General features: G+C 38.0%; 1 long non-coding RNA gene across 1 annotated transcript; it reads right to left on the reverse strand.

The window, feature by feature from the left end:
* Positions 1–746: 746 nt before the first annotated feature.
* On the reverse strand, positions 747–16,241 carry LOC134484803 (uncharacterized). Its single transcript, XR_010062610.1, has 4 exons — positions 16,028–16,241; positions 14,554–14,625; positions 1,241–1,290; positions 747–874 (listed from the first exon to the last, which is right to left on the reverse strand). It is a non-coding gene; the product is annotated as an uncharacterized LOC134484803 (long non-coding RNA).
* Positions 16,242–16,633: the final 392 nt, after the last annotated feature.

Genomic DNA, 16,633 nt, shown 5'->3' on the forward strand with positions numbered 1-16,633 from the left:
TCTGCTGTTATGAAAAGGATGGCAGTAAATCCCATGCTGACAGCTGTCATCCAGGCATGTGAAGGCCAGTGCACCTGAGAGTTTATGTGCATCATGGAGGAGGACAGTACTTTTTGTGACTTGGATTTACAAAAAATTGACTTTTATTCAATTCCTCAGTGCTTAAATATAATGCTGTTTGCATGGAACCATGGGGTAGGGAAACTTAACATCACACAGGATTGATTCTCCATACTTTATGTGCTCACATGTCTCTACCTCTAAGCCCATGTTCAACAATCCAGTGCATCTATATCTCCAGTGAATCAATTACCTTTTTTCTACCATGCTTTTCTGCTGAAGTCATTTTGCAGAAGTCCACTTCCTAGTGAATATTAAAACAATGGATTTTCTGAAGTTGTGTATGATCCACACACAGGCCTTTCCCACTTCAGCATTTCCAACTTTCAAATGGTGTTCTCAACCTTTCCCTCCACAAGCACAAAAGTCCGCAGTGGTATGAGGATGCTGTTTGAAAAATCAGATGAAGAGTTTTACCATAGTTGTTCCTCACTGTAGCAATATTAATGTAGATGGAAGAGCATATGATAAATTCAGCTCTGTTCACAAACTGGTTAATTGCCAAGAAAATCCCAAACAGTTGTGAGTTGATTCTAGTCAGAGTCCCAGAAAAGTCAAATATGAAATGCAAAATTTCAGAGCTCTTCAAAGACTGTCTATGAAAGAATTTGCCTGCAAAACACTGTCCTAAAATATTTATTCCATTCAGACTTTTATATTTTGCTTTGATGTTTATTAATAATGCAACTGCAGGTCTCTTCTCTGGTCTCCAGTGCGAAGGATTCATTCCTAAAAAAGATGTATCTGCAGATGACTAAAAATATAAAAATAAGAATAGATCTTGATTAAAGTTCTGAGTTAAAGATGCAACATCCTATCACAAAGATCATATTAGAAGTAGATTTGACATATATGTGTATATATTTTTATTTTTAGTGTCTTCTTGAATCTGTTCGCACGGATTTTATTGAGAATATGTGTGTATCGGTGTAAATTAGTATGTAATACTCAGTCTTCCTCTCTTTCTGTCAGTTGTCAGTAATGGAGTAGAAACACTTTTTTTATTTTTATCAAAGTTAATAAAGATTTATTATAGGTAGAGGGACAGAAGATAAAATATGCATTGGGTTTATCTATGTAATTTTTCAATAATAAGTATATCCCAAAATATGGATTTTACCTTTGAGCAAACCTTTTGTATAGTCCTTAAGGAATGAGATGTGAATGTCTCTGTTGGAAACATGAATATATTATATTATAAATATTATATGTATACAATAATCTATTCCTTTGTTTACATTTCAAATGTCATTTCCCCAATTGGCCTTTCTTTCTTGAATCACACAAGCCATTCTGATCCTCTTAGTTTCTAAGGTGGTGCTCCCCCATCTACATACCCACTTCCACTTTAGTCCTCTACCATCCCCCTTCTCTGGGATATGGCATCTCCACAGGACCAATTGACTCCCTTCCCAGAAATGGAAGATGAGGCAGCAGTCTTCTCCATATGCTCTACAATCTATGTAGCAGAAGCCATCTACTGGCACAAATATACACTTGTTTGTGCTAAATTTCCTGAGACTCTGAAGGGTAAACTTTATTGATAGTGTTGTTCTTCATATTGGGTTCCAATTCCCTTCAGATCCTTCAGGCAATCCACTAGCCATTCTTTTCTGGCTCTAAGTTTCTGTCAAATGGTTATGTGTATGTGAATCTGTCACCATCCAGTAATAGCAGAGCCCCTCAGATGACAGACATATTAGGGTCTCATCTGCAAGCACATCTTGATATCAGGAGTCATCAGAGGATTTGGAGTCTGTGGATGAAATTGTTCTTCTAGTCTGGTGGTCTCTGGATTGCCTTTCCTTCAGTCTCTGCTCCTTTTTTTCTTTGCATTTTTTTTCATTTTGGACATTTATAAGTTAAAGATTTTGAAATGTGTGGGCATCACCTTCTCTTCACAGGTGGGCATGTCTAGCTACAGGAGGTAGTCTCTTGTGGTTCTATCTCTTTGCTGCTTACTATCTCAACTACCATAGTCCCAGTAAATTTATGGAATCCTCTTGCATCCCTGGCATCTGTGACTTTCCTGGAAATGCCCAAGTTCAACACCCACCACTGATGCTTATTGTTATTTATTCCAATGTTCCTTTAGATTTCTCTTTTGTCTTTATATTGTTTCTACACTCCCCATTTTGTCCACCCTTCCTACTTCTAGCAAAGTCCCTCCATTCCTCTCTCTTTTATTATCATTTTGCTCTCAATTCTAAGTCGGTTGCAAGAATCCGCAGTATGGCCTTCTAACATTTTACCTTCCATGTGATAAATGATTTGTGTATTGGGTATACTGATCTTTTTGGCTAACATTCACTTCTCACTAAATACATCCCATGTTATGTCCTTTTCGATCTCTGTTACTTCACTAATTTCCAGGTCCATCCCTTTGCCTACAAAGTTCTTGGTTTCCTCATTTTTAATACCTGAGTAGTATTTCTTTGTTTAAATATAGCACACTTTCTGTATTTATTCCTAAGTTGAGTTGACGTATATCATGACTGTTTGCAGCATTTGACTTATATAAGTAAGGCTGCCCTGAACATGTTCAACCACTTGTCACTGTTATATGTGGATCATATTTGAGTATTTGCATTGAAGTGATTGGTAAAGCCTGGTCTTCAGGCAATGCTATTTGCAATATTCTCTGAACCTCCACATTGATATCCAAAGTGGCTATACATATACCAATCCCACCAGCAGTGGAGGAGTGTTCCTTTTTCTCTACATCATAGCCTAGTCTGCTACTGCATTAGTTTTTTGTCTTAGTCACACTGATTGGTGTAATGTAAGACTCTCAAGTTCATTTCAGTTTGTATTTTTCTGATAACTAAGGATTTCGAAGATTTCTTGATATGTTTCTCAGCTACTGAGATACCTCAGTTGAGAATTCTTGTGTTAGCTTGCTAACCCAGTTTAAAAGTTGGATACTTTGTTGTGTGGGAGTTTACCTTTCTGAATTATTTCTATATTTATTATTATGGCACTTTACCAGATATAGGGTTGGTTAAATCTTTTCCAAATGTGTAGATTTCTGTTTTATCCTATTGGCAGTGATCTTTGCGTTAACAAAAATTTTAAGATTGTTGAAATTTTATATATTGACTGGTGATCTAGGAGCCTGAACCTTTGGTATTTTGTTCTGTAAACTTTCTCCTGGCAAATGTGTTTTAGGCACTTTCTGACATTTTCCCTTCTGTTGGTTTCTGCATATATGGTTTTATATAGATTTCCTTGATACACTTGGACGCGAACTTGTAAGAAAGAGAAAGAAATGGATCAATTGGCACTCAGCTATATCCAGACCAACAGTTAGGTAGCATCCTTTCTTAAAATGCTTTCTGTTATGTACAACATACTTAGTCATCAGGTAAATGCACATCAAAACAACCCTGAGATTCCACCTCACATCAGTCAGAATGGCTAAGATCAAAAACTCAGGTGATAGCAGATGCTGGAGAGGATGTGGAGAAAGAGGAACATTCCTCCATTGTTGTTGGGATTGCAAACTAGTACAACCTCTTTGAAAATCTGTCCTGAGTTTCCTCAGAAATTAGACATTGCACTGCCTGAGGACCCAGCTATACCTCCCCTGGGCATATACCCAAAAGATGATCCAACATACAACAAACATACGTGTTACACTATGTTCATATCAGCCTTATTCATAATATTCAGAAGCTGTAAAGAACCCAGATGCCCTTCACCAGAGGAATGGATACAGAAAATGGCATATATTTACACAAAGTACTACTACTCAGCTATCAAAAACAATGAGTACATGAAATTCATAGTCAAATAGATGGACCTAGAAAATAATCATCTGGTGTGATGTTTCCCAATCACAGAAAACACACAAAGTATGGATTCACTGATAGGTCGATATTAGCCCAAATGCTCAAATTACCTAACATACAAAGCACCGAACACATGAAACGCAAGGAGGGCCAAAATGCAGATGATTCACTCCTTCCTTATATTTAGAGTAACTAAAATATAAATAATAGGTGTAGGTAGGCATTGTTTTTAGGAGACTGAAGGAATGGCCATTCAGAGTCTGCTGGACATGTTCCCCCATATATATATATATATATATATATATATATATATATATATATATATATATATATATATATACCCAAACTTGAAAAGATTGATGAAGCTAAGAAGTGCATGCTGGCAGGAACTGTATATAGATCCCTCCTGAGAGACACAGCTAGAGCATGTGAAACACAGAGACAAATGCCAGCAGCAAATCACTGAACTAAGCATAGGACATCCTTTGGAGGAATTAAAGGAAGGACTGAAGAGGCTAAGGGACTTACAACCTCAAAGAAAATACTGCCAGCAAACTAGATCTTTCAGGTACTAAATCACAACCCAACTCCATATGTAGCAGTGAATAGCCTTTTTGGGGCACCATTGTGACGCTCTTGGTCCTAATAAGATTGGACCCTTCATGTAGGGGAAAGTACGGTCGGGTGCTTTAAGGATAGGAATGGATGTGGAGGGTACAACCACATTATAGAAGGGGAGAAGGAGAGGTTCGGGCTGATGGCCTGGAACCACAGAAAAAAATAAAATATGAAATGTAAATAGTAAATACCAAATTTAATAAAAATGGGAAAAATTGTAATCTTAAACGTCAAAAATCTTACTCTTAAAGAAATATAGCTTTTGAGATTTTAAAACATTTATTTCCTATGGAGATGAATATTGTTTATACACATGGAATACAAGTGCTCTGCACTATATTAGCTAGTTATATGGAGCCTCAGAAATGAACTCAGGTGTTCTAGAAATATCTTTCACTATAATTTTAAAAAGTTTTTGAATTATTTCTACATTTATCTGATACTTCTTTATTGATTATGTCCAATTGCTGTTAAAAAGATACATAAAAGTACTTATTCTTTTTACAAACATTGTTACTCATATTCCAGCACTGACTCAATATGAATTAGGGTGGATATTATAAGGTATTATTAACCTACTGTCTCCCTGTAAAAGTAAATTCTGTAAGTAATTATTTATTGTATCTTGATTTTTTTATTGTATGAAGTATCAAAATCTACATTGACATGCCATTATCATTTACTTAAACTATTAATTTAATCGATTGTAATATGGACCACATGTAGTGTACCATAGGAGAAATGTAAGGATTGTTGTAAAGCGTACTGTCTCCACATTGTTAAGCTTGGTATGTATCAAAATCAGAAAGGTATAGTGACTCATATTGACATGTAAAAATGATGTAATTACATATGGTGTCCTCTGCTGTGAAAATGATAAGCAAGCTTAGTATTTAAGATTTTAAATATTTAATGGAATCAAAGTTATGTTAGATTGCTTTTAATGGTAATCTTCTGAGGAGATAATTGGGCCTTAGTAACCAATGCCCACAAATATGATACACTCCTCTGCTTATTATTTTAAATTAATAATACCTGGAGTAGGCAAATGCTGTATGAAGTTTCATGCACTATACCCCTGTTTAGAGATTGGATATGTCAGAGATGAAAAGGGTTATCTTCGGTTCGTTATTGAATTTTATTTAATTAAATGAATGTTTTCAAAAAGAAATATTAAAGAATATACACATACATGAACAGATTTTTGTCAAAGGTTATTGTTAATGTTCTCACACTGTGTAATTTCGCTATAGGGTCGTGCAATATTGTTAATGTATCTGAGGCATTCATCCCATTAAATCGTCCAATAATCTTCAGCATGTTCAAATTACCAACATCCATATTGAAACCTGTACCAACTTTTAACTTCATTTCCTTTTCTGCTCTTTTACAATTTGATGCCATTTTTCTAGTATTTACCATGGATTTATAAATTAACCTGTTTCTGTAACCCACTCAGAATCACTTGTGTATATTCTTCAACAACTTTCACTCAATATGAAAGTTCAGGTCTTTTACCCTTTTTGTTTACAATTGAATGAAGCACTTCCCTGCACGAGGTCTTCTTCTACAACTCTGCGTTCTCTTCCAGAAGTGTTCTTCCTATGATTCCTGTCACATAGCCAGGTTTCTGTTTTAGGTCTGAGTAGAACTAGAACTTTGTAACAACTTTGTTTTTCTTGTCTAAAGTTTCAATGGAAAAAATTCTTGGTACATAATTTATTAGGGGAAAAATAGATCATTTTATTTTCTCAAATGAAGAGCAACTATAAAGTGGTTGATGTTGAAAATGGTACTTAAAAGAGAGAAGGGGATAGTGATCACATTGGTGACAGAGAAATAATAGTTATCTGTAAGAGAACAATGGTAGTAAAGATAAAAAAAGATGGATCATGATTAATTTTCATGAGAGCACATGAGGAATTGTTAGAGACTTAAACATTGTGATAGGATTTGAGGTAGAATGCAGAGCAGGGTGGAAAGTAACGAAGATTTGAACTTGGAGACAAAGTTTGATGTTTTGCATTTAAGTAACAAAGACAAGATGATGGGATAATTTAACAGATTAATGTAAAGGAAGTTAAGTATTTAATGTCTCTTAATTACCTGAGAGGGTATTTCAAATAGACATTTTATTTTAAATATTATGGCTGATAAATCTCCCTTTAAGTATTAAAATATGAACGTAATTCACATTTAAAATTTTGCTTCATATAGGAAGATATTTTCACATTTTAATACTAGTTATTTCATGATCGATGATTCTGAGTATGTGATATTTGTCTACTTTTCATCTGTGATCTTTCATCTTTGTAACTATGTATGTATGTATGTATATATGTATGTATGTATCTAGTTATCTATCTATCTATCTATCTATCTATCTATTGCTCTGATCTATCACATATAGCAATCCATTTGTTTTATTTTCTACCTTACATAGGTCTAGAATCCTGAAATTATATCACATGCTGGAAAAACTAATGAGATATGTCACATGCTAAAACATATGTACAGTGACATTACTAAATTAAGTCTTAGTGTTTTATCAAATAGATAAAGAAATTTGATAGTATAATAATTAATCACCTACATTGAATCTATTTTCTGAACAGTGATTTTAAAATGAATCAAATTTATAGAGCAGGTTTTAAAATTCTTGAGTGCTAAAATATTTAGCAATAAAGTTTCATAAAATTAGAAAATAGAGTTCATTTTTATGTTACATATTTATATGTATATACATGTACATACACACATACACACAAATATATCTATATATATACATATATATACATATTTTAACTGTGTCAACATACACATATATATGTATATACACATACACACATGTATATGACATATACATATGTCCTGATGTACACATACATATATAGACATATATACACATATACATATATCCATACATGCTTTTTCAAAGTAAAGACCTTGCTTTTAGAAGAATTTGCCTAGGCATGACATATATGGTTTAGCCAAAGAAGAGAAAATGTTGTTATTTCTAAATGACTCTGTGTGAGTAATCATTTTTTTGTTTAACATGATGATTGTTTAGCGATCTGACTTCCATGTACTTGGGGATTGATATGATGTCCTTTGCTTCTCTAATTCACTCATACACTTACTCCAGAAATAAGTGATTCCTTATTATGTTTCCAGTACAAATCTAGAAAATAGACTTATAAAAATATATTTGTAGTTTCTGCTTTCCTTCAAGGGCTTCACCATCTAGTGAATATATAATCAAATATCATTGTTTATTAAATATATAATCTGCACAAACAATTTTCTTCCTATATATATCATTTTGATCCTCCAAAAATTCATTTAGTTATCAGTCCACTTCTTTTTTTAAATACTAGAAACAACAGTGTGAAAAATTCCTCTTTAAAATAAGATATAATGAAGTTAAAATTCAAGTTCCCATAATATATTGCTCCAAGTCATTTTTAAAAATGTATTATACTTGATGCCTTAAGTCACCAAGTTCAATAAATTGTAACTATTTTGTTAGTAAAATATAAAACAAAATAAAATCTAAGGGAAATATATTAATAAGATACAATTACAAATTGTTTATTCACTCACATATTCCCTTCTATATCTTTACATTTAATATAGAACTAGAGGATTGGGGATTTAGCTCAGTGGTAGAGTGCTTGCCTAGCAAGCACAAGGCCCTGGGTTTGGTTCTCACCTCTGGAATAAAAAAAATAGAACGAGAAAATAATTAAAACCCCTAACACAACTTCCTACAACCCTGGGATCAATGTTTGGAAATGGAATTTTCGAGATGAAAAGTGAAAAAAAAAGTGAAAGTATGTGACCCTGCTAGTAGATGCTTGAAAAAACATGTATACTTAGGTTGATGTTCTACAATATAAACCTGACTTATCCCTACAACTAGATGGTGTGTGCTTTTGGCCAAACAGAACAGGAAAATTAACAGATGAGCTCCATGTCTTACACACTTTTTTTGTAAATTTGCTTGAAATCATAGTTTTGATAATTATCATCTTAACCAAAGACAGCATTAGGCTTACATACTCACAAGCGCCTTGTTTTCACCTTTTGTTAACTAACTGTATTTTATTTCATACAAGAGTAAGAATAAGTAACTGCTATTGAGGTGGTTTTAAGGGTTTGTAGTACCATTACAGCTCATAAGTTGTAAGTGTTTTTAAACTTTTTTATAGGAAACATGGTCAAAGCATGTACTCTGTCTTAATTTTTCTCATCTGATCACATATTGGATTACCCATTTCAACATTAGCTGCAATAGCTGTAAATGATTGGAATGATCTCTATCCCACTGAGGAGAAAATCATGTACAGAATTACTCAGCTACAGTAATATATTTGTAGCAGCAGCAAAAGTTTCAAATACCTTATATTTTTCAAGGAAAAGTTGACTATACAGACTATGGCAAACACTTAAAGCAGCAGCAGCAATGTTTCTGACTCCTGAGTCTCTGCTGATCTTCAATTCCCTGAGAGCGGCACAGCATATAACTTCTCTCTTTCCAGGTTACTGACAGAAGCCTGGTTGTTTCTAGTATGTTGTGCAACTGCTGTTATTTCCTGTTTGTTATGACAACTCTACAAAACTGGACTACTAGTGTATTCATGAAATACTTTCTATTGGAACAGACTGCCTCTGCTAAACTGTGAACTGATATTCTGCTTTCCAGACAACACAGATGGGAGTTGCTCCAGTGAACCTTTCTTTCTTTTTTTTTTCTTTTTTCTTTTTCTTTGGAGCTAGGGACCGAACCCAGGGCCTTGTGCTCGCTAGGCAAGTGCTCTACTGCTGAGCTAAATCCCCAACCCCTCCAGTGAACCTTTCTAAGCAGGGCCACCAGCACACCCCTCAAAGCCCCCCATCCTTTCTTTTGCCTTGTGTGGGTGGAGGGCTAAAAAGGAGGGTAAAGCTTTTAAGAGTCATCATCAAACATAGATATGTGGAAAAAATAAAGTATAATTTGAAGAGTTATCAGCTGTGGGCTTTCCTTGGAGTGGAATATTACTCAGGCATTTGATGTATGCTGCATGGCAGGACCCTGAGGATACCAAGTTACTACAAAATGGCTGGGATTCTCTGGTTCTGTATGTATCAGTGAATATAAAATTATCATAAGTAGTGGCAAGAAACAGGAGGTTTGAGGTCTGGTGGAGGGAGAACAAAGATGGTTCCTGTGCGCAAAATCCATGGCATCTCAGCTTCATAAATTCAAATAAATCTGGGTTAGAGAGGGAGTGACAGACACACACCAGACATGCTGTGCACTATACCAAAAATAGTAAAGAGCTAACTTTTCTGCTGTATATATTTTGATTTCAAACCAAACCAAAGAAAACAAACAAACAAAAAAAAAACAAAGAACTATGAGTGTGAATAAAGATTCACTGGAAGAACTTTGTCGGAGGCTCTCAATATTCAACACTAAATAAATAATCTAAAATCAATGATGACCCACTCACTCATGGAGCTGGGCACAAAGTAAACCTGGCGATAATATTTTGAAACAACATTGAATCCCATGGTAAGTGTTCATTGTGCAATATGTTGAAAATATTTGCACGCTATTTTTTTTCAGTCGGTACAAGTTTTTAGTCATTTGTGTGAACATTCAGCTTCCTGAGGTCCAGGCTCTCTAACCATTGTATTCCTGCTGCAAGGACAGCACTGACAGCAGTGAATCATAATGAGCTCTTGTCCAGTTACAGAAGAAGGAATTGAGGGACTAAACTACAAATCAAAGAGTTCACAGGTAGGGATCCATGGCTCCAGCCACATATATAGAAGAGGATGGCATTGTCTGGCATCAATAGGAGGAAATGCCTTGTCCTATAAAGTCTGGTTTTTCTAGTGTAGGGGATGCCAGAATGTTGAGGTGTGAATATGCAGGCATGATTGGTAGCAATCTCAAAGAAGCAGGGGGAGGGTGGATGGAAGAGACGGGAACCAGAAAAGGGTATAAAATTTGAAATGTAAATACATAAAATATTCAATTAAAAAAGAAGGAAATGAGGTAGAAAGTTACAGGTGGCTTAACTCAAAAGAGTGAGAGAGCTTCTAGATGCTGGTATAAGTCAAAGATTAAAGCATTTTAGTTATGTATGAAAGGCAAGGGTCAGGAGACTATAGCATTTTATGTTTTTCAAGAAAAATCATTGAAATAATAGTTCCATTTCTTATATGAACACAGAAATTTTGCAGCCATCTTTGTTTGATGGGGCCTGTTGTACCTCCCCTTGATCAGAGGGGTCTTCTCCAACAAATTTTGGAGGAGAATTGGAAAGATTGGAGAACTGTAAGATAGGGAATGAACATTTGAAACTCCTTTGGAAACTCTGTGGGACAGAAAGCTGATCACACAGAAGACTGGGCAATACTGAGACCTCAGGGAAGGAGAGACTGCCAATTCTGCCCACCTGGGCCCACATCCCTTGCCACAGACGAAACTGCAGAGTGTGTCTGAACACATGAATATAGGAGCAGTCAAGCTGCAGGATTCCTGCAGTCCAAACTGCACCTGGATCTGAATTGGTCCAAAAAGCATTCTACACCCAAATCTCTTGTGGGGTGGGGAAGACTTATACCATCAGAGGGGCAGAAACCCCTGAAAACTCTTCTCACATTCCTGACTCAAGAAAAAAACACCTAGTTCCATCTGGGCCTCCTGTTCATAGGGACTTAGGAACAGTAGGGGCAGGACATTTCTGATTGCGGCTCTCATAGAAACCTGAAAGTCAACCGGAGGAGCGACATCAGACCTGAGACCAGAGGTGAATCAAACTTTTCTGCTCTAAGTGACCTGACTGGTGGACTCAGGACAAGCAAAGGCAGAAATCCTCTGGGACCAGGAACTTCCGGTTTCTAGCTGGCTCCTGAACCTCGTGATCCCAGCCCAGAGCTCCCTGCTCTTAAATGCAGAGACAGAATGCTGATCACCCAGGAGTGTGGACAATACTGAGCCTACAAGAAACTGAGACTTCCAGGTCTGCGCACCGTTATACACATCTCTGGCCCAAGACAAAACAGCATAGTGCTTCTGGCCCAGGAATATAGCGGAGTAAAACTGCAGGACCACCATGTTCCAGACTGTGCCTGGATCCGAATTGACCTGATCAAACAGCTCCCTGCACCCAAAAGCTGATGGTGGGGGGAATAGAACACTCCTGGGAAACCAGAGGAGACAATTCTCTGCCCAGATTCCTGACTCAACAGGAAAACACCTTGTGCCATCTGTGCATCCCCCCCTCCCACAGAGGAACATAGGAGACGTAGGTGCAGGTCCTTCTGATTCCTACCCACAGGGACAGCTGAAAGCCAGTGGACAGGAAAACTATCCACCTGAAAGAGAAAACTCTGTTCCCATAACAGGGATCTACATACATAAAAGACACCTTACTAAATCTCAAAGCACACACTGCACCGAACACAATAAGAGTAGGAGATTTCAACTCCCCACTCTCATCAATGGACAGGTCATGGAAAACAGAAACTAAACAGAGATGTAGATAGACTAAGAGATGTCATGAACCAAATGGACTTAACAGATAATTATAGAAGATTCTATCCTAAATCAAATGGATATACATTCTTCTCACCACCTCATGGCACTTTCTCCAAAATTGGCAATATAATTGGTCATAAAACAGGCCTCAACAGATACAGAAATATAGAAATAATCCCATGCATCATATCAGTCCACCACGGGATAAAGCTGGTCTTCAATGACAATAAGGGAAGAACGCCCACATATACGTGGAAGTTAAACAATGCTCTACTCAGTGATAACCTGGTAAAGGAAAAAAAATAAAGAAATTACAGACTTCTTAGAATTTAATGAAAATGAAGGTACAGCGTACCCAAATTTATGGGACACAATGAAACCTGTTCTAAGGGGAAAACTCATAGTGCTGAGTGCCTGCAGAAAGAAACAGGAAAGAGAATATGTCAGCATCTTGACAGCACACCTAAAAATCTAGAACAAAAAGAAGGAAATACACCCAGGAAGAGTAAAAGGCAAGAAATGATCAAACTCAGAACTGAAATCAACCAAGTAGAATTAACGATAATCATAGAAAGAATCAACAGAACCAAAGGTTGGTTCTTTGAAAAATCAACAAGATAGATAAACCCTTAGCCAGACTAACGAGAGGACACAGAGAGTGTGTCCAAATTAACAAAGTCAGAAATGAAAAGGGAGACATAACTACAAAATCAGAGGAAATAAAAAAAAAACATCAGATCTTACTACAAAAGCCTATATTCAACAAAATTTAAAAATCTGCAGGAAATGGACAATTTCCTAGACAGATATCAGGTGCCAAAATTAAATCAGGAACAGATAAACCTTTTAAACATCCCCATAACTCCTAAAGAAATAGAGGCAGTCATTAAAGGTCTCCCAAATGAAAAAAGTCTGGGTCGAGATGTTTTTAGTGCAGAATTTCTTATTCATAATAGCCAGAAGCTGGAAAGAACCCAAATGCCCTTCAACGTAGGAATGAATGCAGAAATGTGGTACGTCGACCCAAAGGAATATTACTCAACTATCAAGAGCAATGACTTTATGAAGTTCATAAGCAAATGGATGGAATGGAAAATATCATCCTGAGTGAGGTAAACCAATGACAGAAAAACACATAAGGTATGCACTCATTGATAAGTGGGTATTAGTCCACATTGTCGAATTACCCTAGATGCACAGAACACATGAAACTTAAGGCAGATGATCAAAATGTGAATGCTTCAGTCCTTCTTTAAAAGGGGAACAAGAATGCCCTTGGGAGTTAATAGGGAGGCAAAGATTAGAACAGAGGTAGTAGGAATGCCCATTCAGAGCCTGAGCCACATGTGGCCCATACATATTCAGCCACCAAACTAGATACGTGGATGAAGTAAAGAGCTGCTTGCCGACAGGAGTCAGATGTAGATATCTCCTGAGAGACACAGTCAGAATACAGCAAATACATAGGCAAATGCCAGGAGCAAACCACTGAAGGAATCAGAGAAAGGACTGGAAGGGGCTCTGGACCCCATTTGAACAACAATGCCAACCAACCAGAGCTTCCAGGGACTAAGCCACTACCCAAAGACTATACATGGTCTGACCTGGGCTCCAACCACATAGGTAGCAATGAATATCCTAGTAAGAGCACCAGTGGAAGGGTAGCCCTTGGTCCTGCAAAGGCTGAACCCCCAGTGTACTTGATTGTTGGAGGGAGGGCTGTAATGTGGGGAGGATGAGGAAGGGAACACCCAAAGAAGGGGACAGGGTAGGGTTAGGGGGATGTTGGTCTGGAAACCGGGAAGGGGAATAACAGTCGAAATGTAAATAAGAAATACTCAAGTTAAAGAATGTAATCAGATAAACCCATACCGATTTTCACTTCTTCATAATTTCAAAAACAGGAATTTAAATTAGCCAGCATAAATATGTTTTTAAAATTTTCTTTTTTCTGTTATTTAATAATTCTGAGTATTCCTCTATAAATGATAAGACGGTTGTGTAATGTCTACCGATCCCGAAAGCCTGAAACACTGTGAAAAACTGTATTTCTCCCTATGTGGGTCTTTGGTCAGCATCCATTTCATTGCCCATCTAAATTCTCTGTTTCTCAAGTAGATCAGAGGACTACGTGAGGATGTCACTCTCATGTAGAGGACCAAGGAACTTTCCGTACTTGCATTTATTTGCTCTTGTGAGCATGTAAATAAAACTTTCAGTTCCAACAACAAAACATGGCCGTCCAATGGGATCCCCGTGAAAAAAAATCTTTCTTTCTGCCATCAGTGAACTTTAGCACACTGGTAACAACACAGACAATAATATAAAGGAATAATCCTGGAATAATAATAATAATAATAATAATAATAATAATAATAATAATAATGCCCTCGAGGTATCACAGACTAAGGAAAGTAAATGTTGAGCCCTGTTTTTCAAGGGATATTATATCCATGAAATCAAATTACCTCACACATAATAATCACTCACCCTGTCACGGCTTCAAGAGTGAGTTGAGAACCAGAGTGGCCTTTTCTTAGGAAAAGAGAAAGATCCATCAACCTTCCAAAAAGAAAACCAATCCAGACAGTCTGTGTGAGGATGGTTAGCTTATACATGACTAACACACACACACACACACACACACACACACACACACACACACACCACGCACACACATGCGCACACACACACATGCACACCGACACACAAGCACACAGACACACAAACAAACACACACTCAGACACACACACAAACACACACACAAACACATCTCTGATCTCTGTTTCTTAGAGTGTCCAGGTGCACACCAGTTGTGAAAGGATGAAGTGGGCCCAGGAAACTGTCAGTCAGCAGAATCTTGGTCTGCCTGCAAGTGAGTTAGGGGTTCCTCCAAGGAATTCAGTGTCACAGTTCTTTTCGAAGGTATTAGGTGATTTGCGGTGTGCATATATCTTACTCAGGGTGAAAAAGGGCTACACAAACCTTGGAGACCAGGACGTGGTTTTCGGGTGCATTTACATTGATGGAGACCTCCTTTGGTTGACCTTCTTTAATCTCTGTCCCAGCCTCAGTCTGTGGTTCAGGGATCTCCGCTTGACCTCCTCAGAAATCGACTCCACTGAATGTGCCCCATCCCCACCCGTGAGGTCTTGCTTGCTCGAGTTCAAAGGATTTCAGTTTCGGACTCTACTTTCTCCATCAGATTAAATCCTCAGGAAGGTCGCCCTCTAGATGCCATGAATTAACCAGTCCATCGACTTTCTGCATTAACCCGAATGTCCCCTAATTCTGGCCGGTTCTCTCTGCACTGAGCTATCTCTCCGTCATCCCCACCGACCCTCTGCTCCTGTCCTCAGTCGCCCTCAAACACTCACAGAATCTGTTCCAGATTTCCTTTCAGAGAGGTCGATGCTTTCCCCCTCACGGGCGTTCTTGTTTCCTATGTCCTCTCTGCATTTGTAGATTGTAGATGGAATAAGATTTATCGCACAGCTGATAATACCATGCATAGGTAAACGCCAGCCATGTTTGTGTCTCTAGGTCTCAGTTCCCTCTCGAGCTGCGTTTTTTTTTTTTATTATTACAGTTTCATATATTTTCTCTTAAGCTTCATGATGTCATGCCCCATGCAATGATGTCAATTCTAGACCCCATTATGTGATGTCCCCGCCCCCATGATGTCATGCCCCACCCCATGATGTCATGCCCCACCCCAATGATGTCACACCCTGATCCTGTTAGGTCATGTTCCCGGTCACCTCCTTGCCAGAATGATTGTATCTATTTATCAAGTAACATTCTGAATGCTGACCTGGCACCACACTCCTCCAGGCTCCCACCATTTACAGTCCCTCCTTCTAACCTCTCCCCTTCTTCTCTGAGAGAGTGGAGGACCCCTCTGGGTACACCCTCTCCCCTGGCACATCAAGTCTCTGCAGGACTAGATTCATCGTCTCCTACCAGCTCTTGAAAACGCAGCCCGGGTAGGAGAACAGGATCCACAGCCAGGTGACGGGTTTAGTGAACCCACGTGAAGACCATTTTGCAACTCTGCCTCTCTCAGTCCTTCCCTCAGCTTTTCAGTGAGACTCACTGAGCTCCATCTGATATCAAGCCCTGTGCCTCTGCTTCTGTGTCAGTCGGCTGCTTGGTGGAGCATTGCAGAGGACAATAATGCTACCCTCCCATCTGCAAACACAAGAAAGGACCGTGAATAATGTCAGTTTTGCTGATTGCCCAGGGGAAAAGTCTCACATCCGGCCACTTATCCTTTGGCCATTCCCTCATTTCCTGTTCCATCTCTGTTCCTGTGTTTCTTATAGAGGGGGCAATTTCTGGGTCAAAATTGTGGGGGTGGGTTTGGGTACTTATCCATCCAACTTGGGTCCTCTGTGGCTACTGAAAGTGGCCAATTAAGAATCTGTATCCCCACTGTAACAAGTCTCAGCTAAAGTCACCGTCAAGGAAGCCAGGGTAGCCTCACAAATCACAGATTGCTGGCAAATCATACAGATAGTACCCACCCTGGACAGTCACTGAATCAGTATATTCACTGGCCCTCTGCCC

Source organism: Rattus norvegicus, assembly GCF_036323735.1.
Source record: "Rattus norvegicus strain BN/NHsdMcwi chromosome Y unlocalized genomic scaffold, GRCr8 chrY_unlocalized_8, whole genome shotgun sequence".
NCBI lineage: Eukaryota > Metazoa > Chordata > Mammalia > Rodentia > Muridae > Rattus > Rattus norvegicus.